General features: G+C 53.7%; 1 protein-coding gene across 1 annotated transcript in view; it reads right to left on the reverse strand.

Moving 5' to 3' along the window:
• Osbpl5 (oxysterol binding protein like 5) overlaps window positions 1-19,136 on the reverse strand; it is a 56,084-nt gene extending 36,948 nt beyond the window's left edge. The window contains exon 1 of the mRNA XM_050136731.1: window positions 19,031-19,136. The gene's annotated coding sequence lies outside the window, so the exon portion shown is untranslated. The remainder of the gene's footprint in view (window positions 1-19,030) is intronic.
• Window positions 19,137-19,826: the final 690 nt, after the last annotated feature.

Here is a 19,826-nt window from a genome sequence, read left to right on the forward strand (position 1 = left end):
GAGGGGGTTGGTGTTACAGAGACATCCCTTAGTTTAGCTCTAGTGCCCAGCATGCCATCCCCAGTGGGATGGTGCTGTAGGTCACTATCTACCCTGGGTGGCGACTGATGGAGCGACAGACAGCTGCCACTAGGTCACCCAGCAGGAAAGCTGGGTGAGTGCTGACAGGAATTGTTTGCTGACCTGGTCTAGCCACTCACTTTCCCCATGTAGGCTGTACGACCTGGATGGACCACAAGAAGACTGGAGGAGACAAGGTGGCCACGGTTTCTCTCACTTCATCCCTATAGCACCAGGGACCCGAGGCCCAAAGGGCAGCAAGTGCTGGTTCTGAGAGACCTGTACACTGCCCAGACACCCCCCCCCCAGCTCCTTCTCTCCCATTGCTTGCCCCACCCACATCCACTGCTCACCCACTGGGGACTCCTGCCTTGGGGAAGTGCATGCTTCCTGGATATGGTGGGCCTGCTTGGACTCTGGACATGGCTTCTGCCCCTCAATCAGAAAGAAGGATACTAAGGACCCAGCATGCCAATATCTCTAAGATGGCAGGTGATCTGGCTAGCTGTATGAGCCTGGTGTCTGAGACCAAAGAAATTGCCAGAGGGACCTCTGCTGCCTGCTGTCCCCATACCAGTCCTACCATGTGATCTGTGGGTGCCCGGCTACCCCACACATCTAGAAGCTACCACCTGTGGGGTGTAACAAAATCAGACTGGCCCAATACTAGGGAGCAAGGTGGGGTGAGGGTCTCTCCACACTGCCAAGCATGGCCGCAGGGGTCCTGTGGCAGGTCCCCAAAGTGTACTGACCTTAGAATGTGAAAACTGTCGGGAGGCCCTAGATCAAGTGACCACTGGAGACAGACACCCCATACTTTCTTCAGCTCTATCTGCTGAGTGTCAAGGGTCACGGGTGTGGGACCCTGGAAGTGTTGTGAGGAGTCTAGTCCAATGTCAAACACTGAACAACACCCACATCAGACGTGCCCACTCAGGTCCTAGTGGTACTCAGGGGACAGGGCTGGTGATACCACATGGTAACTAAGGTCTAGTCTTGACCTAGTCCTAGCTCTAGATCAGCTTGGGGAGGCTTATAACATATACTACAGAATAGCCCCAAATTACTTCCCATCCTCCCTTGCCCTCTGGTGCCACCCACCTTGAGAGGGTTAAGGAAAGATTTGCATAGTTGTGCATCTGGGCTGCAGTGGAACTTAAAACCAAGAACTCACTATTCCAAAGGTTTGAGGGGAACTCCAAAAGCACCCCTCTGGGGCTCCACCATGCAGCAGCTCCCCCCTTTGTGTTCACCTGGTCACAGGTGCTTCACGTTAGCCTGGTCCAATTTTCTATCAAACTATCCTCTCCCCTAGACATCCTCCTCTTCAGGAAATAAGCTTCCAGATTGAGGAGTGAGGAGCCCCTCCCCCAGATGTAATGAGCAACAAGTTCCTCACTTGCTGGAGGGGTAAACTGAGCCCCCTGACCCCATGAGCTCACATGCCCCCTGCCAAGCTGGAGCAGCTCTCCCTGAGAGGCTCCTGCTCACCTGGGCTCTCTCTCACCTGGCGTGGTCAGAGTTCTGGCTTCCTCCATGCAATGCTTCAGACCCACATGTCCTTCTGCCCTATTTCGTGGGCCGAGTCACACAGCCCCCCTCTGTTGTCCACCCCATGAGAGGCTTTCAGAAGGGCCTGGAGTGGACACAGGACCTGGGAGCTTCACGCAGCTTGGGTTGTCAGGGGGAGGGTTACACTTTGAAATGCAAAATGCCCACAGGGCAAAGCTGCCACTGATACCTAGGTTTGGCAAGTTCAGTCTCATCAACAACTCTTTCGGGAGCCACCCCTGCGCTCCTGCCCCTGCTTGCTGAGTATGGCAGATGCCAGGCAGGCAGCAGGCCCCTCCCCTTCTCTACCTCCCATTGCCCAGAAGGATTCTGGTGCTTGCAGCAATAAAGACCCTGGAGATTTAGAGATGGCTCAGGAATTAAAGTATTTACTGTGCAAGCATGAGAACTAGAATTTTGGTCCTCAGAAACACATGTAAAAGCCTGATGGGTGTTTGGTATCCCATCTGTAATTCCAGCTTCAGAAGGCAGAGGCGGGATTCCCAGGGCAAGCTGGCTCAAGGAAAATTAGCCAAACCCATCAGCTCTGGGTTTGATTGAGACCTTCCTTAAAAAAAAAAAAAAAAAAAAAAAAAAAACAGGTGGAGGAGTGATCAAGGGTGATTCCTGATATCAACCTCAGGCTTCCACACAGGAACTGCACAAGTGTACACACATTCACATGTACCCACATACACAAAAAAACATACATGCACACGTCCAACACATGTAAAATAGGGAAAAAGAAGAAGAAAGGGGGAAAGGGTCCAGAGGCTTCTAGCACTTCTGCCTTCTCTCCATTTGACAGATGTGGTAACTGAGGCACAAGCAAACATTGAATCACACACCCCCTCTAGAAGACTGCCAGCGTCTGTGGGGACGACCAACCAGACCAAGATGGCCCAAAAGAAGAAGAACTTTGGGTGCAGACACCTGGGGTCCACCTCCCTCCTTGCTCTGCTCTGCTACCACCAAAAACTCAGGGCCCCCTCTCTACTCGATGCTCAAGGGACCCCACCCACAATCCTCCCTCAGGCTTCACGCCTGGTGGTTAGTTCCTTTCCAGTTTTCATATAGGGAAACTGAGACACAGGAAAAAAGAAGTCAACTGAGTCCTATAGTTTGATTCAGGGCTGGTGCTGGAGCCGGAGCCTCCCTGCTCTGCCAGGCCAACCTCCTGTACTCACCTGAGGCCAGGGTCTCCCACAGCCGCGGCCTCAGCGCTCAGCCCCTTCTAATCACTCCAGGAATTGGCTGGCAGCCTGACTGGGCTGCTGCTGGAACCCAAACAAGCGAGAGGTGACGGGTAGGTGCAGGACCCTCGTGGATAAGCAGCTGTGGCAGCCCTGGGCCCCATACCCTATGCTGCGGGTTACAAGCTCAGCTGGCCCCTCCCTGTGCTTTGTGGGGAAACTGGTTCTGTCAGTCAGGTGAAAGCGACAGTGAAAGCTGCAGGCCCTTCTGACAGGTGGGTGGGGCCCAGCACTGCCAGGTGCCATTCTCCACCACACCCCAAGACAGGCATAGTGTTTGTGTGAGGGGTGACCAGCCTGTAGGTCTTGGTTCTGGTTTCTCGAGTCGCAGGCCTCTGAACCCACTCCCCAGCTCCAAAGGCCCACCGGTGGATGCATGGGTTTTCAGGTGGAAGAAGGAACTGACCGTAGGGCCTGCCTGTCCACTCTGGACTATCTCTATGGAGGGCTCAGCATGCTTCCTGGCAGGGGTTCCAGGGACCACTGTGCAGCTGCTCTTCCTCCATCTTCTTAGCCCAGTCTAGCCCTCTCCTCTTCTTGTCAGAACCATCAGAAGTCCCAAGTCAGTCCCTCCTGAAGAAGCTCTGCTCCCGGTTACTCAGATGGATCAGGGTAAAGATTACTCCCTGCTACCATAAGGACACACCATTGGTCATTCCACTAAACATCCCAGGGACCTTGGCCTGACTCTTCCACTCTTTAGCAGAGTCCTGGAGGGGCAGAAAGACAGACCACTTGAATAGTGAACCACAAGGGACACCCAGTCCTCTGCCATGGCTGGCTAGTTGCTTGGCCAGTTTACTAGCACCGGAGACATAGAGGGGTCCAGGGACACCCTACCCCCGCAGTGGTCCTAAGTCCCCAGAGCTATCAGGGCTAAGAAATAGTGCCAGAGGAGAAACGAGAAGGCATGGCTCGTCCTTAACATTCCCAGGCCTAAATTTGGATCTGTACACTGACATTTTGGTCACACTCTGAAATGACAAGTTCTAAACCAGAAGCACAGCCACAGGCCCCGTGAGCAGCAGGCGACAGGTGAGAAGAGAGAGATGCTTGCAGGCTGTGATGTAGAGACCATAATGGGTCCCTGGTCACATCACACTCAACCCTTCCCACCCCCAGGAGTTTTAGGGACACACGCCTCTGAGTCTGATGCTACAGCCCACTATCCCTGACTTTGGGGACAGTTCCTTAGGAAGTGAAGCCTTCTAGGCACACAACAGCCAGGCCCTCAGCTTCTTTCTGATGGAAAACCTAGTTGATGGGGGTAGGGCCTTCCTTGGCCTTGACACCAGCTTCCCCAAGAGAGGGTACGTTCCTCTGTGGGGCAGCTTTGACAAAGGAACACAGACAATGACTTAAACGTTTATTTGATCATGGGTCTGGAGGTCCCAAATCCAAAATCAAGGTATCAGCTGAGTCACAATCCCCTCAAGGTCTCCATGAGAGGGACCTGCCTGTCGTTGCACCTTCTGGGTACCCTGAGCATCTCCAAGCGTCTAGTGCATCTTCCGAGAATCTATGTGCTTCTTCTTTTGAGGACTCATTGGTTCTCCATTCTCCCCTCAAATCCAGGCTGATCTCCACTAAGACCCTCATTCACACATGCAAAGACCCCACACCAAGTAAGACCATCTTCAGACACCTGGGACAAGGGCTTGGGCAATATTACCTTACACCCTACAAAGAACTTCTGGGGCACGGGGCCTGGTGGAGTCCTTGGGGTGAGGGGTCAGCTCGTCACCCTTGGGAGGGAACTCCAGCTGAAAGAAGGCCAGCTGGGGGCTAAGTCTAGAAAAAAATACCTTTGTGGAGACAGCATGGAGTCCTATAAGGAGTGGGACTTACCAGGGTTGAGACAGAGCAGGATCAAAAAAGCTCAAGGCCAGGGGTGTTGGGGAGACGCAGCCTAGGTTCTCACTGCCAAGCTCCCCATTTATCTTCCACAATTATGCCAAGCTCACCTCACTCAGATCAGGCTGGGCCATGCCCTGTGGCCTAAATGTAGCAGAGTCAGGGTTCTGGGGCAGCCTCTTTTCATGTCTACTCTGACATGATACCACCACAGCTCTACTCCTCCGAACTCCACAGTTCCTCAGACAAAGGCCGTTCAGAGCTTGGGGTCAGCCCAGGAAACAAGTAGCAAGCAGCCACAGCAGCCACAAACAGCCAGAGCAGAAGCAGCCGCAGCCGCAGCCACATGGGACTCTTCCATTAAAGGTGAACGGCTAGTCTAGGCTCCTGTGCCCTCATTTGGTTCTGGGGTCACGAGAAACAGGTGCTGCCAAGATGCCCATGGTATAAACATAAACTGGTAAAGTTGTGGGCTGCCTAAGGTTCTGGAGGCCCTGTCCCAGCACACAGGTATATTCCAAGAGGGAGAGCCTCCTGTGCCTTGTCTATCTGCCTCTTAATCAAACAATCTATCTCCCAAGGACTGTTAACAGGTGGCCACAACCTCACTCTGGTGCTAGGCAACTGGAGCCTAAGGGCCAGCTGTGGTCTTTACTGATGAGCTCTGTATGGTAGCACAAGATCCTTGCTTCCTGCTTCCTCTCACCCACCCCCACCACTCATGACCCTTTTACTGTAACACACACACGCACACACACACACACACACACACACACACAGAGGCAAATGGGCACACAAGCATGTGTATGCGCGTCACATCAGAGGTGCCAAACGCCTCAGCCATCTGCTTCTGTTTCCTCTGCTGTGTGGTCAGGGCAGGGGAGCTGTGTGGCTGTGAGCGGCCATCAAGGCAGCTTCCTCCACAGAAAGCCAGTGAAGACCTGGTCTCAGGGGTAGAGTCCCGGGTCCCCAGGGAGCAGACAGTGCAGTTTGATTTTCCTTGTTTGGATGAGGGCTTTTGGAAGACTGTTTTTCCGTTCCCAAGGAAGTACGCTGATGCAATGGCTGCTGATCCCTCCCAGGTTGTTCCTCTGGGGCAGAGGCTCAGACCAAGTGTCTCAGAGCTTAGGAGGGGCCCAGGAGCACATCCAACATGGCCAGGCTGGCCACTTACCTGGAGAGGTAAGCTCAGGTCTCCCTCAGGGACAGGACAGTGTGGAATGCTGAGGCTCCATCAATGCCTGTGACCATTATCACAAAACACAAGATCCCTCAGGTGGCCTCTCCCCTTGGGAGCATCTCCTGATCAGTTACATTAACCCTCCTTCCCAGCTCCTTGCCCACTGCCTGGGCAGCCTAGGTCTTGCCCCTGTCTTCACTACTCGTATCAGTAAATAAGAGCGCACACTATCCCACCCCAGTCCCCAGCCCAGGACTGATTGCCACTGAGTGGTGTTGCTAGTGTCGCAACGCTCTGTCCCAGGGCCCAGCCCCTTCCTCCACCGATTCCATCAGCTGGGTCTGCAATGCTGCCTCTTAGCTCATCTCCCTCAGAGTCTCAGGAGCTCTTGACCATCACCTAATGGTATAGAAAGTGGTCTTTGTCCCTCCAAAACATACATCTAAGTCCTAATCCAGGAGTATGGTGTCTTTGGGAATAGGGTATCTGTAGAGGTAACTAGTGAAGAGGTTCCTAGAACTGGGGTCCTGTTGGTGACAGAACAGAGACACAGACACAGAGAGAGTGACGTGAAGATGCAGAAGGGACTAGAGGGTTGTGGCTGCAGCTTAGTGACCCCAGGTATCCAGAAGCTAAGGAATTAGGATGGTCCCTCCCTGATGGTCCACAGAGGCAGCCTGCCCTTATTCCCACCCCGAGGAAAGACCACACAAAAAGGCATTTCTACTGTCTTGATATCAAGTGTCTGGTCCTCTGTGGTAGTGGCCCAGGATGAGGACATAACTAGGTGGGGGAACCCTGGCTGAAAGGAGTGGACACTCCCCACCCTCATTGTGTGGCATTAGAAGTCTCTGCTTCCAGATAAAGTCACTGTTGCGCTAGGTGACCCACTGCTGCACTCAAATCCAGCTGTACAGCCTGTCCCATCTCAGGGGCTCCCCAACAGCCCCTCACCTCTCCCCACAGAGAAAAGAGGGGCCGGAGGTGAGTTCTCATTCTGATTCCCTACTTAGCACTAAGCCAGATCTCCTGCTCCTCTTTGATCCACTGCTGCGCACCCGCCTGGCATAACCCAGAGGGAAAGCAGGTCGCCTCAGAGAATTGTTGTTGGTGCTGCAGGGGCCATCCCATGCCTAGGAGTCAGGTGGTTCTCAGGGCAGCGTGATGCACTGGGATGGCTGAGTTCCTAGCAGGCAGAACGCAGACTGTTCTCTCCCAGGCCCCACATGCAGGGTGAGGCCCCTGCCCACTCCTAGGGAAAGGCTCGCACTCAGAGCTCTCAGAACCAGCCCCCGAAGTCCCTCTTTACTCCCTGCCAGACTGAATGTGTCCCTGTCACCTGCATTTCCTGATGACACTGGCAGCTTGGGTGGCCTCACCCAGCCCAGTCAGGGAAGCATGAGATCTGCCCTTGATGCTCTTCTGGTCTCTGGACGCCATCAAGGAAAGGGGGCTGGCTCCCATGCCTCCAACCCACTCCTCCCTCTCATCTGTTAGAGACAGTGGTCCTGGCAAAGCCCGTGGCGGATGAACTAACCTAGGAGTGTTTGGGGCCAGTCTGGACTACATGGTTAGAAAAAATGATAAAACCACCTCAAAAATTACAAACCAAAAAAAGATAGTAAGTATTCAGTGGCTACAGTATAGATAGACACAGCACAGCTAGGCACTGGGCTCTTAGATGTGATTTAATTTAGCCATGAGGCACACAAGATGCTAGCCAAGTGCAAGGCCACTTACTTGAACTTGGGTAGTTGAGGCAGGAGGATCCTGAGTTTGAAGCTAGCCTGGGCTAGATAGTGAGTCCTGAGTGGTCAGGCTGTCTTGAACCATCCCTTCGTGAGCAGGACTCAGTGGGAACCTGTGGTCTTCCTAGGTTAGCCACACACTGTTCAGCAATATTCCTCCATGGCTTCCTCACCCTAGACAGGTCCCGAGGGCAATCCCAGGGCAGCCCATCTCAATACCATGGCTAGACAGGTTTTCCTTTCCTCCCTCGTGGTTCCATGTGTGTCCCTCAGGAAGCTGCGGTGCTCAGTCCAAGAGGACAACCTTCCCTGAATAGAGAAGGCTGGGTCTTGGTCCAAGGCTCCTCTGCTAGAACCTCCCAGGCTCTCAAGGCTTGTTCACATTTCTAACACTAAGTCCAGGCAACAGTGGACTTAGCCCCTCCCATAGGAAGTGCAAGGAGTCTGGAGCTGTGGCGCAGGCACAACTGTAGAACACTGTGGTACCTCTCTAGAGTCTAGTGTACCACTGTGTGGGAGATGCTACACGGTGCCAGTTCCAACCCCAGCTTTGTATAGGGTGGTGACCTGGGGAAGCTCTTGTCACCTCTGAGCCTCAGTGTCCCCATTTGTAAAAGGAGATGACAACAGTGTCTGCTGATTAGAGTTATTTTAAGTGCGAGCAGAGATTAGTCACTAAAAGCCTACAGGGTTGGAGATGTGGCTGTTGGCAGAATGTTTACCTCCTAAACAAGTGAGCTGGTGCATGCCTGTAATCCCAGCACCCAGGAGGTGGGAACAGGAGATCAGCAGTTGAGAGTTATCTTCAGCTATATAGCAAGTTTAAGACCAACCTAGGCTACCTGGGACCCTATCTCAAAACACTTTTTAAAAAGTAAATAATTAAAAAAAAAAAAGCCAAAAGGGCCTACAAAATGACTCTAGTCACAGGAAGTGGGTTATTTCTTTAATTGCTTTTATTTTCTTATCATGTAGCTAGCCTTGGATGGCCTGGAACTCAGTACGTCGACCAGGCTGGCCTGGAACTCACGAAGATCTCCTTGCCCCTCTCTGCCTCCCGAGTGCTGGGATCAAAGGCGTGTGCCACCACAGTTGGCAGGAAGAGGGCTACTCCTCATGGGCACCTTAAGGTCACAAGGAACCGAGTACCTGGTGCCTCGACACCAATCTACTTCCACAGAGCATGGAAAAGAGTCCAAAACTTGGCTACCAGCAGGGTTAGCAGGGTGATCTGGGAAAGAAGCCCAGCGCCCAAAGAAGCTCCTGGGGTCCACAGTGGCTGATGACACTGGGAGGAGGCTCCAGGGACGCTGAATGGCCACTGTCAGAGGGTACAGACGCCTGCTGGAGATCCATGGCTTGTTCCTCGTACAGGCAAGGTTTGCAAGGAAATGGGAAAGCAGACCCGGGTTAAAAATAACGCTCAGGGTGAGGCTGGCTGTTCGTGTGCAGCCATTCATTAAACTGCAGTTTACACCAACGGGAAGCTCGGGCTGCTGGGTGACACAGACCCAAGTTGGGAAAATTCCCAAATGACCCACGTGGCCAGGCCACCAGGGATGGGCAGTTGTCCACCATGGCTGCCTGGGAGGAGCCTCCAGCTTTCCCCCTACACGACACTGGAGTTCTCAGCTTCTGAGAGCACAGGCTCCGCAGCAGGAAGCCCTGGGGTGTCTCCCTCCTCTTCCATAGGCCCAGGAGTGCTGAGGGCACCCTCTCAAGGTCTACAAGTTGTGCCCGATGAAGGAAACGTAGGGAACCAGGGACAAACCCAGACCCCTCACTGCCAGTGAAGGGCAGGAGGGTGGCCTTAGGGGTAAGTGATCTGACATAGTGGGAGCAGTGAGTACCTAGGAAAGGCAGAGCACCAATGGCGCTCTAGCCTGTGGATCCTGGCCTGGGAATCTATGATTGACAGGGTGAGGGCAGCCCTAGAGTGGAAATGACCAGTGACTGACAGGGCATGACCATGGAGCCTTGCTGGCCCTGTTCAGTATGAGCCCTGAGGGGTTAATGCTTGGGTCAGCATGCTCACCTAAAGCTTGGCCCATGGCCATCCTAGCCCAGGCTTTCTGGGCCACAGTTTGAAGAGGTGAATGCTGAGAACATTTATGTTATGTGTTTATGGGCACAGAAGGCTATAATCACATCACAGCACGCGTGCAAGGCAATGTGGCCCCACAGGAGGTGGCAATAGCAGGCCCTGTGCCACCACTGACTCCAGGCAGACCCTACAGTCCATCAGCCAGACTCTACCCTTCTGGATATTCAGGCCCTCAGGGAAGGTCAGGCCAATTTTTTGGTTTTTAATTAACAAAATGTATTGGCCAATTAGAAACGCTGGAGGGCCTGGCAAGCATCTGTGGGAATAAGCTTTTATTCTGCAAGCTGGGGGCGGGGAGGGGGCATTCTCTCTAAAATCCTCTCTCTAAATGGATAAGAGAAATAGGAGTCTTCTTGGACAAGAGAGTAGATGGATGTGGTAAATGGATCCCCTAGGGCCAGGAGAATCAGGAATGCCCTTAGCTAGAATGTAATGACACCCCAACGGGCCGCTGATGGGCACCCTTAACCACCCATTCCTTAGGAGATCTTTACAGACGCGGCCAAGGAAACTGGACACGGTATTTCAGCCAGAGAGAACCGAGGCAAACGAGACATTTCCACACAAAGCAGGAAGACAGCAGGTCCTGTAACCAGAGGGCAAAAAGGCCAGCCGCCCACACTGTGCACCACTTTCTGCAGATCCTGAGATGCAAGGAGAAGGAAGGTACAAGCGAAATGAAATCCCAGGGCTCCAGAGGCTGAGGCTGTGACTTCGAAGCCAGCCTGGGCTAAAGAGTGGGACCCTGTCTCCAAACACCAAATGATGCAGATCGAGAATGGACCATATGTATATATATGAAGGCGGAGATTGCTGTCCACTCATGAAGGTTCATCATCCAACAATGAAGGCAGTAAAACCATGCCTGGAAACGGCCACTTGTACAACCCGAGGCTGCAGGGCCCTGGGGAAGGTGCAAGAGCTGAAGGACTGAACAAGGTCCTTTCTCCCTTCCTCGGCAGCATGACTTTGGTCTCTCAGAGCCAAGCTGCAGCAAATACAGACAAACACAGGCGCCCAGATAACGCTGGTACACTAGGCCTCGTGCGGCTGGCCTGGCTTCTGTGATTTTATGTGGTTTCTGTGTTTAAAGCTTTCAAGATGATTAGCTATTAATGTGTTTTATTAATGAAAGGAAGCGTTTCTCCCCATTCTAAGAACCCTGCCATCTCCAAACAGAACTGTGGGCCCTGCACTTTCAGTGTGTGCTCTCATCAAGTCCTCCCAGCATCCTGATGAACCTGGCAACATGATGGCCCACTTCACAGGCAAATGGGGAAGCTGAGGTCTGAACAATCAGGGCCACTCGGGGCAGAGTTCCCATGAAGTTTACTGGATCCATGTTCTAACTGCATGGGTACTCAGCATCCACGACATCAGACTGCCACTCAGAGCCCATGGGTCAGAAGTGAGTAGCTCTGGATAGAAGTGGCTCAGCCTTCTGGGGCACGTGGCTTCATGGCTAATGATCCAGACTCTATGTGCCTCTGTACCCAACAAAACACCTAAACCACACAGACATGTACACAGGTATCCCGTGACATTCACTGGCTAGAGAGAGAGAAAAGTGCTAAGCCTCGATAGAAGGATGGGGCCAGCAGCAAGGCGATCACAGCCCATTCAATAAGTGTGTCTTTGACAGTAGGATAGGACACTGTCATCTACAAAGTTCACACTGTGGAATCACACAATTGAATTACAAAACAACAACAACAAAACCCAAACTCAAGGCCCACTCCAAACACAATGTTTTAAGTAAGTTTTACAGTTTGTCTTGGGCTATATTTATTACAAACCTCAGCTGCATGGGTCACAGGTTAGACATGCCTGAAAGAGGACTAAGGGAGGCCAATGAGATGGCTCATTTGGTAAAAAAAGAAAGGCACTTCCAGCAAGCCTCATGACCTGAGTTAAATCTCTAGAACCTACATGGTAGAAGAAAAAAAAAACAACTCCCACAAGCTCAGACCCCCACATGCACTGTGTCAAGTTTCCTCCTCGGCCCCCAAAAGTTAATTTTTCTCTCTCTCTCTTTTTTTTTTTTTTAAGGAAGGAAAAGGCTGGGTGTGGGGGCACACATTTTAATCCTAGCAACCAAAAGGCAAAGATAGGCAGTGCTTTGTGAGTTCAGGACCTGGTCTATATAGGGAGTTCCAGGCCAGTCGGGACATATAGTAGTCTCAAAAACAAAACAAATAAAAGGTATATCGAGTCAGACTAAGGAAGGGTCACCCTGTAAAAAGGGTGGAGGTCCAGAAGACATGGGTGGTGTGAGCCAGATCCTGGGTGCTAAGCCTGCCCCAAATATCTTGTGTCTACTATACATGTGCTAGGGGCGCTGGGTTAGTGCCCCAGACAGAGACAGGGACAGACCTTCCAGTCAGGGAAGGACATCTGTGAGGACAGACAGATGCAAGCAGCAAGGTCCAGCTAAGCCAGTATCATGTTCAGGAAAGGTCCATAGGGCCAGTCCTGTGTTCAGTCTGTTGAGTGGCCAAAGGCTACTACCGGCACCAGCTGCCCTGAGACATACTGTAGGTCGTACAGAGTGAGGGTGACTGTACCCCTGGCCACAGGGACTGCACGCCTCACTCTTCCACCTTCTAAATGAGGTTCTAAAAGTGTGGCCCAGGTGTCCCCGCTCAAGTTCTCCTGGGAAGGTGGGCACTGGTTATGGTGGGCACCATCAAGGAGGGCTTGTACTGGCAAAGAGCCCACTGGGATACACACAGGGGAGGGAGGGCAGCAAGGATGTGGGTCCCATCGGTCTGGATTCATGGAGCCTGTACCAACTGACAGACACTCTTAAGCAGCCCATCGAGGCCGTGGAACGCAATACAACCCCTTGGGGACCAGTCATCAACAGGGAAGTCCTCTGTCCCCTTTCCCCATAAGACTCTGTAACAGCTCACCTGCCTGGCCAGCAGGGATAACCAACAGTGGCCACTGGGACGGGACCAGCCACTAAGCCCTATGCTAAGCAGCCTCACCCTGGGGTTAACACACTGGGGCTAAATTTCTAGGTCAAAGCAACAGTCCCTTTACATCCCAAACTCCCCATCAGTATGTAGCCAAGTACCCTCCTCTTCCCAGCAGCCTCCCCTGCCCTTTGGGGACCTGCTTTCCAGGGACTTGTCATTCTGTTGCTATTCAGAGGCAGAATCTAGGCCTCTCAGCAGCTGGGGCCCACGCGTTCCTGCAGGTGCCAGGCCCAAAGTGGAAACCCAGCTTAGCACCACAGTGGGTGAGGGCTCCCTTCAAAGCTGGCTGTTCCTCTGCCCACAGAGGTCAAAGAATGCCACAGGGTCATCAGGTAAAGGCTTGTTGCTCACGCTGGTACCCGCTCGTCACATCTGCCTCTGTCCTTTCCACAGACCTATCCTGGTCGAGGGACTGCAGGACAGTAGGGTGGGCTTTGCCTCCCAGAGCAGGTATATCAGTCATGGGGAGGCCACATGAGGCTGCACGTGCAGTAGACTAGAGGGCGCTGAAGTGACGCTGAAGATGCAGCTGTCTGTGACAGTGTGTGAGAGTCGGTGGGAGGAAGGAGGACGGAGCAGCTTTCAAACTCTTTACAACAAACAGAAACTTTGTGCCTAAAACACGATGTGGTTCCAATGACAGAAAATGGCCCAAGGAGCAGCGCTGGTGGCGCTCTGTGGAGGTCTTAGGCGTTGGAGGTGTCTAGCCGCATGCTAAGCTCCCGCCTAGACATCATGTGCTCACAGGAGTCCCCGGATCTGCTGGTTAGGGGGCAGTGTCATAGGGAGGGAGACTTAAGAATGGAGAAGTTGAGGCCAGGCGAAGGGTAATCTTGCATTCCTGGGTCCCCAGCAAATGAGAGCTGGGGTACTGGAAGCCTGTATTTGCCCGGGGAAGGGATGGAGAAACAGGGCTCAGGATCCGGCACGTGGAGCTCTGGAGCAATAGGGTGGCACCTAAGAACTCAGAGCTGCCAGTCCCTTCCCGCGGTCAAGTCTTCTCCGGGGATAGGGCATGCTCCAGAGACCAGAATGGCCTGGGAACTGTCACCATCACCGTCTGTCATCTCGGAGACTGAATACCAGCTCTGGTACCCAGAATGGACGGTCTGGTTCCTAAGCGAAGTGCTGGTTGTTAGGCAACTATGGATCAGAGATAAAGACACCCTAGTTCTCTAGGCTTTGGATTAGGGCATCTCGCTGGACCTGCTTCCCGTGAGGATTCTGTGTGCTGGGATCCTGTGGGGGATGACAGGCATACTCTAGAAGCTGGGGCCAGACAAGCCCCTCCCATGGAATCACTGCCTCTTCACAGGCTGGGTGCCCACCATCTGCAGAGGCAGCTCAGGACAGCTGGGACGGAGGCTAAGGTCATGAGCAGAGAGGGGACTGTAAAGAGGAGGGATAGGAAGGTCCTGAGTAGAAGGATTCTACTTGCAGAAGAAGGCCCATCGTGACAGCAGGGGCCACTGCCAAGGGAGATGATAGCTGGAGGGTTGACAGCTTTGACTGGGACTTTAGGGAACATACAAGTCAGTCATCACATAATGCTGAGGACTTCATGTGAGCCCAGTGACACACACAAGTACAGGTAACTTGGAGACAAAAGAACATCATGGCAGACACTTGGGTTGCAACATTTCTGTAAGGTTCCCATAGACCAGGGTTTTTCATCCACTCATCCCACGCAGGCCCCCGTACGTCTCAGAAACTGTACCAGCAATCTGAGCAGCCTGGGCGGTTCTGGTATTTGGGATTGTGGCTGGCTGGAGGGGCCGATGGGCAGCCCAGAGCCGAGTACCCACTCGCTGCCCTGGCTCACCCTTCCAGAGCAAGGAACACAGGACTTATTCTGGTCCCTGCACCAAAGGCTGGAACCCCCTGAATGAAGGTGACTTTCTGATGTGGCTGAGTATAAAGTTTGTCATGTAAACTAGAAACCAGGCCTTCCTTCTTCCCCCTGCCCTGTCCCTAGGATCATCCCCAGAGTCCTCTGCACTCTTAGGGAAGCAGCCCTGGCTATGGGCCACAGACCAGAATCTGGGAGGTGCCTGGCTTCTCTCCTACCCTGAAAAAGAAGGCAGAAGGCTGAGTTCAGACAGGAACCACCCTCGCCTGGCCTGATCCTCCCCACTTGCACTCACCCAGGGGGTATGCAGGAATCTCAACGCCACCTCTGTCCAGGTGCCACTGCTCCTATTCCTGGTCATGTTCCCCCAGGTGTGGAGTGACAGCCTGTCCCTTAGTGGAACCACACAACACTCTCGGCTCTGCTCCTATCAGGTCCTAGAGGCCTGGCTTCTCCCGGTGTAGGCACTGTGTGCCCACCTATCCCTGGAGAGACAGTGTTTCTGGGATGACCTCACAGACAGCATGACCTGGCTGGCTTTCCAAACTGCCCAGGCATTTGTCCAGGAAAGGCGACTTCACACCAGCCAGCAGCCTGTGGGCAGGGCATCTCGATGTCTCTACTTAAGTTATGAACCCCAATGAGTTAAATCTCTTCTGTCTGGCCTTGAGGCAAAAGCAGCAGCCACCTGCACACACCACATAAGAATACCGGTGTCTTTTGCTCTGAGGCTAACCTGCAGAAGTTGGTCCTAATTTAGAGGCTGGAGGCTGGGAGACATGGGTTACACACAATACCAAAGCAGAACTCTTAGCCCCTGATGCTGGGGAAGCAGGGGTAAGAGAGGCAAGACAGGCAGTTGGCCTCAGACCACCGACTTCCAGGGAGTTCCCTTCTAACCTCACACAAGCACAAGGCTTTCTGGGTGCCAGGCCCTGGGAACCGAGCCTGGAGCTCACATTCAGACAACAGAGAAGACAGCTGGCAGCAGCCTCCCTAGGGCTACCGCTGGCCCAGCTGTTCCCTGCGTATTTAGACATCCAATTAAATAAATCAAGATAATTTCAGATATAGCTCCATGCTGCTAAGAAAGAAACATGAATTTAAAACAGGCACTTTAAGACAGGGGCAGAGGGCGATTTGCAGAAGTGATGCCTTGGTAGAGCCTGGATCCGACGGAGTTCACCATGTTCAGATCTGCAAGAGAGCTGACCACAGAGTACAGTCAGCGCAGGGCAGTGGGGTAAGGAAACCAGGCATGCAGGTGAGTCCCTGGAAATGAGGAATGGGGCAAGGTAAAAGCAGGGGACAGGGATCAGGGGTAGGTCCCTTGTGACCAGGGATTATCCAGAGAAGGGCTCTGAGGGGTCAGGTTACATGAAAATGTGCGCGCGTGCGCGCGCACACACACACACACACACACACACACACACACACGCACGCACCTTGGCAGTGCCGGGGATGGAATCAGAGCCTCACAGACACTAAGGGCTCTGATTCGAAGTCCAGGCTATACAGCCACAGTTTCTGGCTGGATGCTAGGTGTGAGCTGGGGAACAATGATGCTCCATGCAGAAGCTGGGCAGGTGGGAGGCTGGCAAAGCCCGTAAAGCTTGAGCTTACAGCCCGGGTGGCTCTGAGCCTTCATCAAAGGCCACTGTGTATTCTAGGCCCTTCTACACTTGCTCAATCAGCACTTGAACTGTAAAAGCATTCACTTATGTCTTAATGACCTGGATGACCTTGGTAAGACTGTGTTGACCAGGGCTACCCTAGGGGTCTGACTGGGTGGCTCCCAGGCCTTTCTCAATCGTCTTTAAGCCCTCCACCCCTTTTTACAGGTCTGTCATCACCCTGGCAAGGATCTCCTCTTTGGGTCCCCAAACCAACTTGGCCCTCTTCACATGTGTGATTCTGCCACTAGCTCTACAGACAAAGAACTCCAAGTTGGAGCCTCTGTTTTGCCCCAGTGGCATCACAAGCCCTGTCCATGACTGATACCAGTCCCCCCGGCTTAGATGTCAGAACAAGGCAACCTGTTATCCACATGGGCATGATCCCGAGTGAGTCCTGACTTGGGAACTGCAACACAAAGACAATGATGTGATCCCAAGTCCAAAGCCTTAGTACGTGACTCTAGGCTTAAAATTTCCTATCTATGCATACATCTCAAATGGATAGCTGGTAAACCTTCAGAGATGGGTCAGATTATGAATTCCTGTCTTTGAGCTGAAGGCTCAGCACACAGGTATTTTTCCTATAGAACAGCCTTCAACAGTGACAGGGCATTCCGGGACAGGCAGCCATGGCTTTCAGTGGGTAGCCTGTGCAAAGGCCAACCTCACTGTGCTGCCCCACCCAACACTGAAGATGCTCACCCCGGGTGCCCAGCCAACCCTGCAAACAGCCTGCAGTGGCTCCAGGGAGGGATCTGAACCCAACAGCTCTGTGCTTGGGGTCATTTGTACCACTATCTCGGAGTCAGAATTCAAGCTCCTAGGTCTCACTGGGAGACCCCCATGTTTTCAAGAAGCAGCCCCACCCTCCTCTTGAACAATAAATGGGAATGAAGGTGGGACACACCCCTACCACCTTGAGCAAGCTCAGAACCTGTGTCAGGAGTGGCATGTGTCTACTTGCATGTGGCTGACCACAGAACGCACAGATGGCTCAAGCCCCCAATACAGCTGCCAGACACAACACTCCCCAGCGCGTGCCACTTCTGCCTTCCCGCCTCGTGGCTTGTCAGATCTCTATTGTAGCTCAGAGAGCTTCTTGGAAGAAGCCCGGTGTCAGGAGAGACTAACTCTGGAAAGCTCCGCATGGCAGACACACATGGGGTGTGGGGGAAGGGATGCATGAGGCATCTGGCAAGAGCCCAGAGCCAAGTTCTGAAGGCCTCAGACCCTTTGGCTGAGAGAGAGAACCCCTCTGACATCCAGGATGTGCTGCTGGGGTTGGGCCTCAGCACAGCAGTCTCCCTGAGACAAGGCACAGTGCTGTGGGGGAGGAGCCTCACCCAGCTGTTTCACCCTTCTCTAAACACTGCTGGCCAGGCAAACAGGCACAAGCACTTGCCTCCTTGGCACCCAGGACTTGGTATTAAAAGCCCCCACTAGGCTGCCCTGTACACGTGCAGGCAGACAATAGAGCCGCAGTCAGGAGCCTGAAAGGGACAGCCAGATGTCACCACTTGCTACCCAGGTCACCCTGACTTGTCTGACACCTGCAAAGCTCTCTGGGCTCCTCTGAAACCCCACCAAGTTCAAATGTCAGCAAGCACCCCCACCTCCACCCCTGCCCCCACTTGAGTAAGAGGGGGCGCAAAAAGGTAGTAAGGACACAGCCACTTGGTTGTTATTAGCAGGGGTGTTCCTGTCAGGGTGGGGGTAGCTACTGGACTCAATCAGGACAAACAAATTCAAAAGTGCAATAGCCACCCCCAAAGGTCTTGTCTACTTCTCCAGGACCTGGCACCACCACTCCTGCGCCTGTGACCTGACAAAGGCATCTTGCAGAGGCTGGAGCCAATGGCAGACACACATAGGAATCTTTAAGTATAGACAAGTACGTGACAAGCCTCCAGGGGAGACCCTGAGATGGCAAAAATAAGAAATTCAAACCAGGGATTCTGGTAAGTAAGCCCCTCCCAGCTATAAGACCCGCCTGGCCCAAGGTGGGTGAGGGGTGAAGCAGCCCCCTTGGCTCTGGAGTAGGTATCTGCCTACACCCCTAGGAGCCACTCACAATTGGGACTCCAGGGATTTGGAACTAAAGAGCCAGGATGTCTGGTTGGGAGGCAAAGCCAGGCTAGACTTGTAGTTGGGAGGGGTTCAGGTCCTACTCCACCCCAGTCCCAGAAAACCTCAAGCGCAGTCTCAAGTAATCTCGACAACGCCAATTTCCTTCCCTTTCTTTAGGGACCCAGTCCTATGGATGGAGACGATGGATGGGCAGAGTCCAAGGGCAAGGTGGGGTCAGCGGCCACTTGCTCTGCTGACCCTGCCGAATCATCTGGGAATCAAGCCAGAGACCTGAGATCTCAGACTTCTTAGACACCAATTCCTTGCTATGACTGGGCAGGGGTACTCCGACCCGGGGTCGGAGGCAGCCAGACCTTCCCACCCACTCGCCTGGTCCTGACTCCTTTAAGCCCCACTAAGTGGGAAGCGGGGCTGGGCATGCCGCACCCACTCGCGGGCCTCACCCGCCACGCAGAAGTCCCCGACACACCCGGGATCCCCAGCCAGGCGCTGTTCCCCGTACCGGCTGCTGCCAGAGTCTACCCAGCTGCATCCAAGGAGCTCCCAGATCAGCCTGTGAGGGTTCCCTGACCCCCACGCCGGCTCCTTGGCTCTGCAGCCTCTCAGGCCTGCTGAGTCCCCTCCTGGCCTTTCCGGGCCTGTCTACCATCCCTATCCCTCCCGGTCCCCAGCAGCGCAGCTCCTACCGTGGCGGTCGCACTCAGTGCTCGGGCCGGGCCGGGCCGCGCTGGGCCCGCGAGGGGCTCAGCTGTCGCCGAGCAGCAGGAAATACCAGAGGGCTGATCCAGGCGAGGCGGAGCGAGGGAGCGGAGGGCGGAGGAGGGAGGAGGGAGCGGCGGACGCAAAACCCCGGGCGGACGGAGGGCGGATCGGCTGCTGGGGAGACGCTCTGGGGATCCAGTCCCAGCCTGGAGCCTGCTCCTCCTCCCCGATGCGCGCTGGGGACATAGGAATCCTTAAGTATAGACAAGTGGGTGGCACCTGCGCGCCGAGGCTGGGGACACCGCCCCACAAATAGCCAGAGAAGGGGAGAGCAGTGGTAAGCAGGGTCAGTCTTGAGGAAGGGTCTTCTGTTTGAGGGGTGAACCTGTGTGCGTTGCCTCCTCCTTTCTCAAAGCACAAGATACCCAGAAACCAAACACACTAGTCTTGTCCTACATAGGGGTCAAGGGGACCCCTAGGTCGCCACCCATGATTCCCGCTAGACTTCTTTCAGGATGCCTTGGCTGAGAATCTGACTCTTGGGGCTGGAGAGATGGCTCAGAGGTTGAGAGCTTATGCTACTCTTCCAGAGGACCAGAGGTCCATTCTCAGCACACAGGTAAGGCTGCTTACAGCCACCTGTAACTCCAGCTCCAGGGGATCTGACGACCTCTTTTAGCTTCTATTGGCACCTGCACCATGGGACACACTCACAAATAGAATTAATAATAATTAGAAGTCCCGATTTTTGTAAGAAAAGTCCTGTATGACTACCATCCT

This window comes from Alexandromys fortis, unplaced genomic scaffold, assembly GCF_014885135.2.
Source record: "Alexandromys fortis isolate MF-2015 unplaced genomic scaffold, M_Fortis_MF-2015_v1.1 scaffold_3, whole genome shotgun sequence".
NCBI classification, from domain to species: Eukaryota; Metazoa; Chordata; class Mammalia; order Rodentia; family Cricetidae; genus Alexandromys; species Alexandromys fortis.